Here is a 16,638-nt window from a genome sequence, read left to right as displayed (position 1 = left end):
ATAAAGCGATTACGCGCTTCGCTTTACAGTCATCATAAAACATAGAACTATTGAATGTATGAGTGATCAGCAAATCGAGGGATTCACGTAATAACCCTCCGGCATCTGCTGCGAACTCGCTACAGAGTTCTACTTCAAAGTTACTCCAAACACCGAAGCCTTCCGATTTGACGTACCTACGCAAACTTTCACAGGGTCTGTATGTTGAAGCGAACCCCGTTCCTACAGTCACCTCAAAATGGTCGACGAACGAATTTTCCGTGTTTTTACGAGCTTGCATAGCTTCGAAAGGACTAAAAAGTCAATTGTTTCCTTGCGAGCCGTGCGTCGCGAATAGAGTCAGCGCCGTAGAATCATCACTCTTGATATGATTTTGAACATTTACATGAATAGGATGCGTTTTATTAACGGTGAGTTCATTGTAAAGGATTCTTTACACACCGAAAAATTCCAGGCTCCAGGTACATGCTTAATGATCAGCTGGCGATTTTCACAAAATCTGAACAATCGCTGGACCTAAAAAATTTACAAATGAAATTTTCACAGTCTCGCAGGGTTATACTTACACATACACACAATTAGTTTTAAAAAGTGTTTGAATTTTGAAAGATAATGGAGTATTTCAAGTTAAACAGAGACATTTTTCGGATGCAAGCACTTAATTTAGCATAGTTGACAATCAGTGGCGTGGCGTGAATTGCGATATATCGATTGTTATGCCATTTAAACCTATAGTAAAGAATCGATTATTAAGGTGTTCGCTGCGAACACCCTGTTTATCGATCCCTTTCCATAGGTTTAAATGGCATAACAATCGATGTATCGCAATTCACGCCACGCCACTGTTGACTATCATAGATAATGTCGGATGTCACGTTCATTTTTTTTTAATATCCGTTTTATGTCATTTCACTTTTTTAACATGCACTGAAGTTCTCGCAAGTGCAATTCTATATCGTGATTTCGCGATTTCGGTTTCCGACATTTTCAGCACCTGTTTATTTCCTTGAATTTTTTACTTTGTATTTTGTGAGTCAAATTTGGGCTCAAAAACAAATCAAAACGAAGAGTGAAAAACATATGAATGATGGCCACCTTAAATTATTCCTTTGTTCCCTTATCGATTCCTCCTTCATTCATGTGATCGCAGATGGAAAAGGCTCCAGGCCCTAGGTACTTAGGGTTTGGGGTTTTTTTTTTGTACACAAGATACAATTGTACAATAGACCACTAGACAAGGTACGAATTTAAGCACTCTGATACATGTTTCCTTGTCAGAATTTCACGTAGAACACAATTCGCACAACGAAAATTACTTAAACCAACTCCTAAAGAAGATATTAACGTTTTTATTTCACATTGGTTACGAGGAATTTGAACTGCCCGCTCACAATAAACTCAAAGCTCTACGTGAGTCAAATCGCGCACTACAGCAAGCTCCTCAATCAAGCAATGTTTATTTCCCACCATGTGTTGTTCAAACTCTTAGCAATTTGCTATAGCTGAGCCAAAGCGTCAAGATCGAGGTTGTCAGATTTTTATATTGCAGAGACTGTCATGATAACGTTCAGCGCGCGATGTGAGTCACGTAGAGTATTGAGTTTTTCATGAGCGGGTGGTTTGAATTCACGCATCAAGAATCATTAAATATCTTCGTAAGGAGTTAATTTCGGTAATTTTCGTCGTGTGCATCGTGTTTTACGTGAAATTTTGGTTAGGAAGTAAGTATCGGAATGCTGAAATTCGTACCTTATCTAGTGGTCCATTATTACACTTATAGATGACGCTTTCTTTGTATCTTCAGTTGCTTTCATAGTAACCTCAAGGAGAGCGGCAATTTCGGGAGCTTTTGTTTCGTTATAATTATATTCGAACGGAGCGATGTGGTAAACATGAAGAGGAGTGACAAACTCAAAATTCATCATTTTTTCATCGTCCGTAACGAATAGTTTTTTTAGAGCACATCCGAGGTCATTTACTACCTCGCATGAGTAAATTTTCTTGGCGAAGTCGGAGCGCGACATGACGACATTATTATCCGGAAATACGAAATGTGATCCTTGGCCCGACACTAGATAAACGCGTGTGAATGGTACTTTCGTCGCTGGAACTGTATGATAGGCGATCTTGGGGACCATGGTGCCTACAATTTGTGCTTGTTCTTCTGGTGATTTTCTAGTGATAAATTTCGTCAAGGTGATCGCTGCCGAGACCGAGGAATTTGGGATTTTATCTAAATTTGGGAAATTTTTCCCTGATTGAGGGGGGATTTTTTAGCTTTCAGCTGATTTTTTCTTGCTAACTGAAATTCTTTTGCGAATGGGCGCCCCCTATAACTAGCGGGGAGGTACTTAGGGTGCATACTTATTGTTAGTCCCAAAATGGTTCCTCCTCCATCTCTTCACACATTCCACAAGGACACAGATTTTATTCAAATTCCACAGTAGATTTCCACAGGTATTCATCTAATAATCACTGACGAACTAATTTAGAGGAAAAAATTCTAGTGCACAACTGCTGACAGCAGTCGAAGCATGAATCACACATCTGAATCACACAGAAATCGGATTAAACAAAGACACGTTTTTTGCGGTGAATCGAAATCCGTAATGCCATGTACACATTTCCTTCAGGATGTTTTCTCTGCTACTCGCTCTTCCTACGGCTACTTTCCCAACGAAGCCCCCAAAATATTCTATCAATTCGTCTCTGGTAAAACCCACGATTTCAGAATATTCAGGATCCATCGTGTGATCAACTGCCGCGTTCGCCCCTGAAAAAAAGTCCGAGAGAGAAATCCGCGTTATACCTGCTGTTAAACGGAAGCGTATTTTCTCACTTAAGCCTTTCAGGGTGCTGAAGAAGGTCTGTAGGGTTTCTAAAATCTCGGCGGCTAATTCCTTGTTCTTAGTGAAACTCTTTGAGTATGGTGAATGAATAATACCAATAATAAAAAAACTCACTTTATAGAAGGGATAAAGGTTCTTTTGTTTTTCTTTTAGAAAATAACGGTTTACAAGAAAGGGTCAAAAAACAGGGATTATGACAGAACGAAACTTTTTTCTCTGCAACTTTTACTGTAAGAGCTAAGACCAAATCTATTCATACAGTTCCATGTTAACCCCTTCCACCGTGGCCCAGACCGTCCCAGCTGATAAGTCTTAATGGCGGGAACAGTGAATCATATTCGTCCATTAATATTATAACCGTTTGACTATACTTCATATGCAGAGACGAGATCGATTGTCTTGATGAGGGGGAAAAAAAAGTCGAAAAATTGAATTTCGCGCCGCTACGGACACAATCTGGCCCACAGTGAGCCGCAGATTCGATGCCACCGAGCGAGTGGTGAGACTCCGTCCGTTTTGATGCTATAAAAGGCAACGAGTATACACGAATGCCTTCGGGATCTCATGCTCTCTCGTGTTGTGGAAACAAATTTTTGATTTTTGCATTATGAAAAATGTTATCAGGATAAATCTTAAAACATTTAAATTTGGCAACGTTTCTTCAACTTTGCGGGGAGCGCATCACTGCTACGAGGCAGCGAGGTTCAGAATCGGATCCTGCGACACAAATATAGGGGGATAAGCGACCGTCGTGTAGTCGGTAGCGTTTTTCCTTCAAGAGTACCCTAGTGGCTGCACCATGGTGAGTATGTTAAGGCAATGGTTCCGACACTTTTAAATGGACGGAGTTAAACAGAAAGGAACCAAGCCACATCGGGATCGTACCGAGAGAAAGAGGCTTAAAGTTAAGCTCCTGCATAAGACTCAATGTAAAAGTTAAACTTCAAGTTGAATTTCTGCTAAATTTCCTCCGACAAAAACTTTGAATTTTTGGCGCTAGAGAGTAAAGCAGTGGTTGGGTTCAAAACCACTCATAACTCAATTTTTTCCGAAATGTGGTTCGGTTCCTTTCTGCTTGACTCGGTCCGAATGAACGCTTTAAAAGAGTGACGCTCAGGGGAGAGTGGGGTTGGTTGGCTCACTTTTTTAAAAACGTCTCCTATTATCTATTAATGCAATTTTTCCCGAGTTTTTTTTACATAGGTTTAAAGCTTATACTTTCTCCTATCCGTTCCATACGAAATCTTGTTTCTAAACTGATATTTTCTTTAAAAATTACCTGCTGTATAAAAATTGGATTTTGAGCCATTCAACCCAGGCCTGGGGTTGAATGGCTCACCCCCAGGGTTGAAAGGCTCACACGAAATAAGGCATGATGTCTTTTTTCATGATGCAATCAGACTTTTTTTCTAACTTATTTGAAAAAAAGGTTTGGAGAGGAATTTGGACTTAATTAAGTTAAATTAATCGTTTTTTCATCGTATTTAATCAACTTCGTGTGAGCCATTCAACCCCGGGGGTGATAATAACACGGACCATGACTGCTTCATTTGTTCAACTTCACTGGCAAACGTAAAGTGCAAGCTTTAGTGATACTTTCATTATATCAAATATCAAACAGGCGGTAGAGTGGGAAAAAAACAATATGAAGATGCATTAACCACCAGGAATCGAGCGAGCCACTCAAGCCCAGTGATAATGTGCCATTCGACCCCGAGAGAGGTTGATTTCTCCGAAGGCCGGGAATACATTGTAATCCTAAGAAAACCAAATTATGAATACACTGAAGTGTTTGTCAATGAGTCTAGAAGTCAAATAAATTAACATGAAAGATAAATGAGTAAAATAACTAGCGTTTTTAAAGAAAAGTTTAATTACAAAAGCTCGCTGTTCTACTGCAAAATTCGAGGTTAAAACTTTGTTTTCTTCAGAAAATAAACAAAGCACAGTTTTTGTTATTGATTGTGACGGATAAACATGCATGGCACTGCTGCCAACCCACAGAGACTGCAAAAGGGAAATTTCCCTACACATAACCTGAAAATTCCCCACGGTGAGCCAACCAACCCCTGAGTCAACCATTCTACATGACAGGATCTTAACAATTGATCATTGTGAAACTTAACACCATCGTGGAGTCGAAACTGAAGATGAATGCAGATATATAAAAGATACGTCAAAACTCCGGACTCTGTGGACGTCGTGTCTTCGTTCGTTCATGCAAACCGATAGTCGATTCGAAGCACCCTTCGTCGCCGAGGCCCCCCCCCCCCCTATTTTTGGCCTGTCCTGAAGTTGACACGATGAGTATCTCCGGTTGAATCGATTACTCCGGATCTTTTTACTTCACGGATCGTAGGTCGTCAACGATTGTCGTCCGATGTCATAGGATTGTGAATGAAGGGAATGCTTACCGGGGTTACTCTGATTCCGGCATCCCGCAGGACCTGAGGGGCGGGGAAACATCTTTTATGCATCAAATATCCTGTAATGCAGTTACCGAATTCCTCCGCATAATTGACTGATATGAATGTAAGAAATTTCTTGACGTCATGGTGGTGGACAGCGTACCTGAAAAGATGAAGGAACGAAGGCACGTGGTTAGTAGAATAACAACTCCACGCTAGTCGACAGCATCTTCGGAAGGGGAGGAGAAGCGTACGGGCAGAGGGAATCGAGACGTCGATCACAAGTCGCGCCAGAGTAAGCGGAATGGGCTGCGGGTCCGACTCTCGCGGTGGAGAATCGCTTTTTGGCGTCTCTCGATGAAACAGGGAAAGCGTTACGTTGAATCCAGGCTTGGAACTTCGCGACTTGACCGCCACGTTGCGCTGCTCAAACCGATAGTTGACTCGAAGCACCCTTCGTCGCCGAGGGCCCCCCCCCCCCCCCCCTATTTTTGGCCTGTTCTGAAGTTGACACGATGAGTATCTCCGGTTGAATCGATTACTCCGGATCTTTTTACTTCACGGATCGTGGGTCGTCAACGATCGTCGTCCGATGTCATAGGATTGTGAATGAAGGGAATGCTTACCGGGGTTACTCTGATTCCGGCATCCCGCAGGACCTGAGGGGCGGGGAAACATCTTTTATGCATCAAATATCCTGTAATGCAGTTACCGAATTCCTCCGCATAATTGACTGATATGAATGTAAGAAATTTCTTGACGTCATGGTGGTGGACAGCGTACCTGAAAAGATGAAGGAACGAAGGCACGTGGTTAGTAGAATAACAACTCCACGCTAGTCGACAGCATCTTCGGAAGGGGAGGAGAAGCGTACGGGCAGAGGGAATCGAGACGTCGATCACAAGTCGCGCCAGAGTAAGCGGAATGGGCTGCGGGTCCGACTCTCGCGGTGGAGAATCGCTTTTTGGCGTCTCTCGATGAAACAGGGAAAGCGTTACGTTGAATCCAGGCTTGGAACTTCGCGACTTGACCGCCACGTTGCGCTGCTCAAACCGATAGTTGACTCGAAGCACCCTTCGTCGCCGAGGCCCCCCCCCCCCCTTTTTTGCCTGGCCTGAAGTTGACACGATGAGTATCTCCGGTTGAATCGATTACTCCGGATCTTTTTACTTCACGGATCGTGGGTCGTCAACGATCGTCGTCCGATGTCATAGGATTGTGAATGAAGGGAATGCTTACCGGGGTTACTCTGATTCCGGCATCCCGCAGGACCTGAGGGGCGGGGAAACATCTTTTATGCATCAAATATCCTGTAATGCAGTTACCGAATTCCTCCGCATAATTGACTGATATGAATGTAAGAAATTTCTTGACGTCATGGTGGTGGACAGCGTACCTGAAAAGATGAAGGAACGAAGGCACGTGGTTAGTAGAATAACAACTCCACGCTAGTCGACAGCATCTTCGGAAGGGGAGGAGAAGCGTACGGGCAGAGGGAATCGAGACGTCGATCACAAGTCGCGCCAGAGTAAGCGGAATGGGCTGCGGGTCCGACTCTCGCGGTGGAGAATCGCTTTTTGGCGTCTCTCGATGAAACAGGGAAAGCGTTACGTTGAATCCAGGCTTGGAACTTCGCGACTTGACCGCCACGTTGCGCTGCTCAAACCGATAGTTGACTCGAAGCACCCTTCGTCGCCGAGGGCCCCTCCCCCCCCCCCTATTTTTGGCCTGTTCTGAAGTTGACACGATAAGTATCTCCGGTTGAATCGATTACTCCGGATCTTTTTACTTCACGGATCGTGGGTCGTCAACGATCGTCGTCCGATGTCATAGGATTGTGAATGAAGGGAATGCTTACCGGGGTTACTCTGATTCCGGCATCCCGCAGGACCTGAGGGGCGGGGAAACATCTTTTATGCATCAAATATCCTGTAATGCAGTTACCGAATTCCTCCGCATAATTGACTGATATGAATGTAAGAAATTTCTTGACGTCATGGTGGTGGACAGCGTACCTGAAAAGATGAAGGAACGAAGGCACGTGGTTAGTAGAATAACAACTCCACGCTAGTCGACAGCATCTTCGGAAGGGGAGGAGAAGCGTACGGGCAGAGGGAATCGAGACGTCGATCACAAGTCGCGCCAGAGTAAGCGGAATGGGCTGCGGGTCCGACTCTCGCGGTGGAGAATCGCTTTTTGGCGTCTCTCGATGAAACAGGGAAAGCGTTACGTTGAATCCAGGCTTGGAACTTCGCGACTTGACCGCCACGTTGCGCTGCTCAAACCGATAGTCGACTCGAAGCACCCTTCGTCGCCGAGGCCCCCCCCCCCCCTTTTTTTGCCTGGCCTGAAGTTGACACGATGAGTATCTCCGGTTGAATCGATTACTCCGGATCTTTTTACTTCACGGATCGTGGGTCGTCAACGATCGTCGTCCGATGTCATAGGATTGTGAATGAAGGGAATGCTTACCGGGGTCACTCTGATTCCGGCATCCCGCAGGACCTGAGGGGCGGGGAAACATCTTTTATGCATCAAATATCCTGTAATGCAGTTACCGAATTCCTCCGCATAATTGACTGATATGAATGTAAGAAATTTCTTGACGTCATGGTGGTGGACAGCGTACCTGAAAAGATGAAGGAACGAAGGCACGTGGTTAGTAGAATAACAACTCCACGCTAGTCGACAGCATCTTCGGAAGGGGAGGAGAAGCGTACGGGCAGAGGGAATCGAGACGTCGATCACAAGTCGCGCCAGAGTAAGCGGAATGGGCTGCGGGTCCGACTCTCGCGGTGGAGAATTGCTTTTTGGCGTCTCTCGATGAAACAGGGAAAGCGTTACGTTGAATCCAGGCTTGGAACTTCGCGACTTGGCCGCCACGTTGCGCTGCTCAAACCGATAGTCGACTCGAAGCACCCTTCGTCGCCAAGGCCCCCCCACCCCTTTTTTTGCCTGGCCTGATGTTGACACGATGAGTATCTCCGGTTGAATCGATTACTCCGGATCTTTTTACTTCACGGATCGTGGATCGTCAACGATTGTCGTCCGATGTCATAGGATTGTGAATGAAGGGAATGCTTACCGGGGTTACTCTAATTCCGGCATCCCGCAGGACCTGAGGGGCGGGGAAACATCTTTTATGCATCAAATATCCTGTAATGCAGTTACCGAATTCCTCCGCATAATTGACTGATATGAATGTAAGAAATTTCTTGACGTCATGGTGGTGGACAGCGTACCTGAAAAGATGAAGGAACGAAGGCACGTGGTTAGTAGAATAACAACTCTCCGCTAATCGACAGCATCTTCGAATAGAGAGGAGAAGGATTGTGAATGTAGGAACTCCTTACCGGTGCGTTACGGATGTTGGCTTCCTGGAGGGCCCAAGGGGTTGGAAAGCATCGCTTGTGCATCAGGAACCCTGCCGTGCAAAGTCGCCACTCCCCGTAATCCTTCCTTGCCACAAAATTCAGGAATCTGTCAATGTCCTCAGAGTGGACGGCGTACCTGAAAAGATGAACGAACGGAGGCACGTGGTTAGTACATAATGCCTGGAGAATCGTGGATTTGGAGACGCGGCTGGTATACGGGGTCTCTCCTTGGGCATGTCTTCTTCTTCTTTAACGCCGGACCTTGGGCTTCTTTCTCACAACTCTGCGCTAATCGACAGCATCTTCGAAAAGAGAGGAGAAAGATTGTGAATGTAGGAACTCCTTACCGGTGCGACACGGATGTCGGCGTCGCGGAGGGCTTCCGGGTTCCCTTTATTCGGTTGTGGAAGCCTAATATGTGTGCCTGGAATACTCCTGCAATCTGATAGTTTGTGAATTCCTCATAGAGGTCCATCAGCTCTTCGGACATATCCTGATTCGCCATTTTTTTTGTCGCTCTCCGTGAAATCCGTCGTTTCCAGAAGAGCACCGAGCTTCTAATCCGCAAGGTGCCCTTCCAGCGTCTCGTCCGTGAAATCGCTCAGGACTTCAAGACCGACGTTCGTTTTCAGAGCTCAGCCGTCCTCGCCCTTCAGGAAGCTAGGGAAGCTTACCTTCTAGGTCTCTTCGAAGACACCAACTTGTGTGCCGTCCACGCCAAGTGTGTCACTAGCATGCCCAAGAACATTTATCTGGCCTTGTCCGTGGAGAACGTGCTTAAGCGCTTTCAGTGTCCGTGCATCATTTTAATCATTTATTCTTTTAAAAAGTGGTATTTTTGCAAACACGCCATAGCTATGTTTACAAATTCGTCATCCGTATCGTTTGGCGGCGCATACTTATTTCTTAAAGTTTTAATGGAACTTTCATGTGCTATATCCATATACCCGTCGTAGTATTTTAACACATTTTTTACACACATTATCTACATTCACACATTAATTTATTCTTTTAAAAAGTGGTATTTTTGCAAACACGCCATAGCTATGTTTACAAATTCGTCATCCGTATCGTTTGGCGGCGCATACCTATTTCTTAAAGTTTTAATGGAACTTTCATGTGCTATATCCATATACCCGTCGTAGTATTTTAACACATTTTTTACACACATTATCTACATTCACACATTAATTTATTCTTTTAAAAAGTGGTATTTTTGCAAACACGCTCTAGCTTTATTTACAATTTCGTCGTCCGTATGGTTTGGCGGCGTATACCTATTTCTTTAAGTTCTAATAAAGCTTTCATGTGCGATATCTATATACCTGTCGTAGTATTTTAAACTAAACGCCAATCTTTTTCTAATTTCGATTTCCCCCATGTATTGATGGGTATAAAGTTCTAATGCATTTTTCGTATCATCCCAAGATATCGCAGGATCAATTTTTATCATACGTTTCAATATTTGATTGTTCATATGTCTCCGCGCTCGAGAGTAGCTTTTACACGGATGGTAGTCATTTTTTTCATACGTTTCAATATTTGATTGTTCATATGTCTCCGCGCTCGAGAGTAGCTTTTACACAGATGGTAGTCATTTTTTTCATACGTTTCAATATTTGATTGTTCATATGTCTCCGCGCTCGAGAGTAGCGTTTACACAGATGGTAGTCATTTTTTTCATACGTTTCAATATTTGATTGTTCATATGTCTCCGCGCTCGAGAGTAGCTTTTACACAAATGGTAGTCATTTTTTTCATACGTTTCAATATTTGATTGTTCATATGTCTCCGCGCTCGAGAGTAGCTTTTACACAGATGGTAGTCAGCGTGTTCCGATCGTAATTTACGAAAGTGTCGTTCACACAGGTTTACCTCGCGGTAACTTTTCCCTAACTCTGGGCACAACTTACACATAACAGCGGGGCGATTATTGAAATTTCTTGTTTGTCGGAGCGACATAGATGACATAGGTTAAAAGGCGGAGAGTGATTGGTCGGCTATGTCTTAATGCTGCTTTGTCGTGCCTTTGTCAGGTGGAATGATCGACATACTGTCGGAAACTTAAGAGATGCCGTTAGCTTGTCGATCATTCCACCTGACAAAGGCACGACAAAGCAGCGATAAGACATAGCCGACCAATCACGCTCCGCCTTTTAACCTATGTCATCTATGTCGATCCGACAAACAAAACATTTCAATAATCAGGCTGCTGGCATTTTTCACAGGTTTTGTCACACGGTCGACACTCAACTGATCAAACACAATTGTTTTGCGGCGCATCAACATTTTCCGTTTCACAGAGACTCGCAACAACGCAATTGTGGCGGGGGACTTTACCAATTGTTTACCAATTCGACAATCTGACAATCTCACTTTCTAATTTATGGAGTTTATTTTTCCAGGCTCGTTTCTTTTTTCCAATAATTTTTTTAAAATCAAAAACTGCCTTCGGCTGATGGAGGAACATCGTTATGAGCTCGATCGGAGCATCGTCGAGAGGGCGTCGATGGATTCCAATTTGTCAACGGCATTGTCAAGCGGGAGGGGCTGTCGCTGGGTTTGTCCACCCCGGCTCCGCACCCCGCGTCGGGTGTCAGAGGCTCTTCGGGTCTCCTCCTCGGGTTAATGCCCTGTAATTCGGCGTGTTGTTCCACGGCCGTCTAGGGTCTCTTGAACTACCAGTAGTTCTTGCAGCGGCATTCCGGCTTCGTCGAAGTTTTTCTCGAAACGTGCGTGTTTCACTTGTCTGCGATATAAGCGTATTAGGCCACTGCGTCCTGCAGGGCCACCCCACGGTAGATCCTGTTTTGCAGGGTCTTTATCTCCTGCGCCACACTATGGCCGGCATTAAGGCAGCAACCTTTAATTTGGTTCTGCAAGGCTAATATGTGTGCCTGGAATACTCCTGCAACCGGATAGTTCGTGAATTCCTCATAGAGGTCCATCAGCTCTTGGGACATATCCTGATAACGTTAACGTAGTTCATCACGAATGAAGATAAGGTCCGGTATTACCCATACAATTTAATCTAACATTATCGAAATGTTTGGAACACCAAACGGAAATTTTAAAATAAAGAATTTCAAAACTAAAGAAACCACCGACGAAACAAAACAACACGCGATCGCAACTCTGGCGACCGAGGTAGAAGTGCGGCCGCCAAATCAAGTTGTTGATGGCGGGCAACATGTTCCTCCGCCTCCTGCGCATTGTTCGCGCAGGAGAGGATCATGTTCCCGCCATCAGACGAGGATTGTGCTAGCGCATCACCTCGCTTGCAATATGATAAGGCGAGATAAATTCCCTGCATGTATGCTTGGCTGCATGAGAGAGAATCATTGTTGAGTGTTAAATCAGCTGCGTGAGACAAGGCAACGAAATTTGGCGCGAGTTGCCAATATTCTTCCTTGAAATGGAACAGGATTTCAAATTCCTGAGACATTTGCTGGGCCATCATGCAAATGATTCCTATGATGTTGTTGTTAGATAGAATTTTATTGACGCATACAGCCGATAATAAACAGCTCTGGCACACGTCAAATTTACAGTTTATACAACAATTATAACAATTTAAGCAAAATGAAATTGAACAGGTTCCTCAAAAAATTCTTTTAGATTATAATAAGCTTTAATTTTTATTTTTTTTAATTGGTTAAGGAATGTTTTGACGGAACTTTCCCTGTACACTACTTTTAACTCGTTGGTCCAGGTGTTGAAAAATCGTTTGGATTTTAGAACGTATAGACCTTCATTGATAGTCTCATAAATGTACAGGGAAGGAGTTGTTGGCAGGCAACATTTTCCTCCGCCACCTGTGAATTGTTCGCGCAGGAGAGGATCATGTTCCTGCCGTCAGATAGGGAATTTGCTAAAGCACTGCCACACTTAAAGAAGGAATATGCGAATTGCTCGCGCAGGAGAGGATCATGTTCCCGCCGTCAGATAAGGAATTTGCTAACGCACTGCCACACTTACAGAAGGAGTATGCAGTGTGAATTTCTTGCAGGCATGACTGGCTGCTTGTGATCGAATCTTGGTGGATTGTTTCATCCACAATTCGATAATGGACGACGAAATTATTCGCGCCTTGCGTATATTCTTCCACGATATGGTACAGGGTTTGATGATGTGTGCATTATACATACACATGTCTAGCACATGAACGGAAACTTTCCGATACCATTTCCTGGTTTTTCTAAGCGTACTACTCAGCAGCTTGTCATGCGGATCGCGTATGACACAATTTTGCAAATTGTTTGGTGTATGTGGTCTCGTTCGATTAGGTTCGAAAGACAAATGTTTCTTCACAAAACAACTAAGAACCCTGGGTATTTTTTGGGAAAGAAAGACATATGTTTCTTCACAAAACAACTAAGAACCCTGGGTATATTTTGGGAAATTGAAAAAGCCCTGTTGCTAAAAATACTGATACTACATATAAATAAATCATCATAAAAAAATATCCTAATAAGGTTAGAATGACTAGACGCATCATTGTTTATGGCATTTTGATAGGGTTAGGCAGATTTAAAATGCCCAGGACATTGACTCCTATGAATAGCAAATCATTATAGCAGCCAATGGCGTGGGCAATTTTTTCTACGATAACCGCTTGCTTGACCTGCATTGTTTGGAGGTCATACAGCATTTCCCTAAGGCACCTGTGGAGGGTCAGACCTGCATCCGTCATTATTCGACGAATATTCGTCATTATTCGTCGAAATCGACGACAGCGACCACTCCTCCGGCGAGGGCGGGACGGGCCCCGGGTCGTCGGCCGCACAAACCCCGGACGAGGAAGAGGGGAAATCCCAGGAGAACGGCGGGGGACCGGGAGGGCACTGCGACGGGCAAACGGTGGGAGGGCGGTTGATCGACGGGAGATGGGCGGAGGGAGGGTTCGCGGGGGGCTGAAGACTACGGGAGCGGGAGGAGCGAGGAGGACGATAACGAAGGGGCGCGGCGGGGGTGGAAGACTGAGATACGACGGGGGGGGGGGCGACGGAGAACTGAGAGACGGAGGAGGGGCACACGGAGGGCAGGGATCCAACGAGGGGGGGGGGGGCGACGGAGAACTGAAAGACGGAGAGGGGATACTCGGAGAGCTGGGCAACGGAGGGCTGAGATCTAACGGGGGGGGGGGGGGGGGCGGCGACGGCAAACGGAGAAACGGACGTGGGGATCACGGAGGGCTGGGCGACGGTTGAAGCTAAGGGGGCAATGGAAGGGACGGCAGCCGACACAATGCTGCTGACACAATGGCCGACGCTTCGTTCCCCTGATAGCCGGCCTTTTTTGCTTAAATGCACTTTCGCGCATACTAATAATGATGTTGTCTTCCTGATTTTGTTACAGTTTTGACGCAATGTGTGTTAGACGGATTCAAATTTACTCTCTAAGTTGCTAACCTGAGAAATTGCTAATAACTGCGAGCTCGAATTTAAAAGTTCCGCATTTCTTGAAACGCAACTGTTTTCAATAATTTCATGATCGAGAATGGGGAGATATTGTTCATAGTCACTGGACTGTGGCATTGGTGTGTGGTCAATGGTAAAGTCGTGTTTGCGTTGCGCTTCACCCTCATCTGCAGTGGATTCTTTCATGTATTTGGTATCTTCTACCTGCAGTTTCCAGTTTGAATTTTTATTGGAGGGAATCGGCCCTCTTATTGAAAGCCACAGTAAGATTGAAGTTATTGAAGCTGTAAAGAAAAAAGGTCTTTCGCCCAAAGATGACACTAAATCTTTAATTTGCTATACTTGAATTTGAAGAACCTCCTTCGGAACCTCACAACGTCGTTACTTTCTTTCCTACTCAGTTTTCCGAGCAGTATCATTTTAAAGATGAAATTCTCAAAAGTTCATCATCTGCGGAGAACTTTTTTACTGCATCCGCACGATTTGCCTAGGATTTCATTTTCCTAACTGATGCTCCAACTACCCGTTTTCAGGTGATGCAATATGCCACCGAGGCACTTAGAAAAAGAGGCAGCCTTAATAATAATAATTTGTAAGATTTATAATGCTTTATCAGATGAAACTTTGCGACATCCTCAGAATCTACTGGTGGTTCTTCATTCGGGAATAATCTACTGAAACAGTCTATTAATGAAATGAAAAATAGGTCGTTTGGCGGCGCATACCTATTTCTTAAAGTTTCAATGAAACTTTCATGTGCTATATCCATATACCCGTCGTAGTATTTTAACACATTTTTTACACACATTATCTAAATTTACACATTAATTTATTCTTTTAAAAAGTGGTATTCTTGCAAACACGCTATAGCTATTATTTACAATTTCGTCGTCCGTATCGTTTGGCGGCGTATACCTATTTCTTGAAGTTCTAATAAAGCTTTCATGTGCGATATCTATATACCTGTCGTAGTATTTTAAACTAAACGCCAATCCTTTTCTAATTTCGATTTCCCCCATGTATTGATGGGTATAAAGTTCTAATGCAATTTTCGTATCATCCCAAGATATCGCAGGATCAATTTTTTTCATACGTTTCAATATTTGATTGTTCATATGTCTCCGCGCTCGAGAGTAGCTTTTACACAGATGGTAGTCAGCGTGTTCCGATCGTAATTTACGAAAGTGTCGTTCACACAGTTTTACCTCGCGGTAAGCTTTCCCTAACTCTGGGCACAACTTACACATAACAGGCATTTTTCACAGGTTGTGTCACACGGTCGACACTCAACGGATCAAACACAATTGTTTTGCGGCGCATCAACATTTCGACAAACCAAGCGCCCACCATCCCGGCGCATCCTGTGTTCACAAAGTAAGTTTTCTGCAAGGAAATTACGTGAAACGAAATCTTTTCGTCTCTCGAAATTACGCAGGAGTTAGGGAGTGCATTATGCGATTCCAAATACTCCATTTCTTTCTCCCCATGGACAAGCCGGACGCACGATTTCTCAATAAATGTGTTCCACGCATGTACCAACCGCAACACCATTGCAAAGGCAGCCGCCACCTTGAATGTTATTTCAGGGGCAAGCCACTCTATGTCAAAGTAGAGTTTGACCGGCTTAACATCTGACGATATACACTCGTAATAGGAGTAGGATTTGTTTTCCATGACTCCGTTGATAATTTCTGAAAAAAACTGCACCTTCTGCTCGACAACAAGGTAAACTCGCTTCCTTTCGCTAATTTCTTTAGCGTATAGCAAACACGCCCGCCGCCGGGCCGGGGGGGTCAACCTTATCACCTCGGCTTCTGCTATAGTTAATTTCTCGTAGGCGTGGTTAAATGCGGAACGCGCTAATGTGGGGGAGCGGCGGACGTCTGCAATGCGCGTGGGCGTTCTCAAAGTAGATGGTGGCACGGCGCATTTCGTCAGGGATTACCAATTCGACAATCTGACAATCTCACTTTCTAATTTATGGAGTTTATTTTTCCAGACTCGTTTCTTTTTTCCAATAATTTTTTTAAAATCAAAAACTGCCTTCGGCTGATGGAGGAACATCATTATGAGCTCGATCGGAGCATCGTCGAGAGGGCGTCAATGGATTCCAATTTGTCAACGGCATTGTCAAGCGGGAGGGGCTGTTGCTGGGTTTGTCCACCCCGGCTCCGCACCCCGCGTCGGGTGTCAGAGGCTCTTCGGGTCTCCTTCTCGGGTCAATGCCCTGTAATTCGGCGTGTTGTTCCACGGCCGTCTAGGGTCTCTTGAACTACCAGTAGTTCTTGCAGCGGCATTCCGGCTTCGTCGAAGTTTTTCTCGAAACGTGCGTGTTTCGCTTGTCTGCGATATAAGCGTATTAGGCCACTGCGTCCTGCAGGGCCACCCCACGGTAGATCCTGTTTTGCAGGGTCTTTATCTCCTGCGCCACACTATGGCCGGCATTAAGGCAGCAACCTTTAATTTGGTTTTGCAAGGCTAATATGTGTGCCTGGAATACTCCTGCAACCGGATGGTTCGTGAATTCCTCATAGAGGTCCATCAGCTCTTGGGACATATCCTGATAACGTTAACGTAGTTCATCACG

This window comes from Bemisia tabaci, chromosome 10, assembly GCF_918797505.1.
Source record: "Bemisia tabaci chromosome 10, PGI_BMITA_v3".
NCBI lineage: Eukaryota > Metazoa > Arthropoda > Insecta > Hemiptera > Aleyrodidae > Bemisia > Bemisia tabaci.
This window is presented reverse-complemented; position numbering follows the sequence as displayed.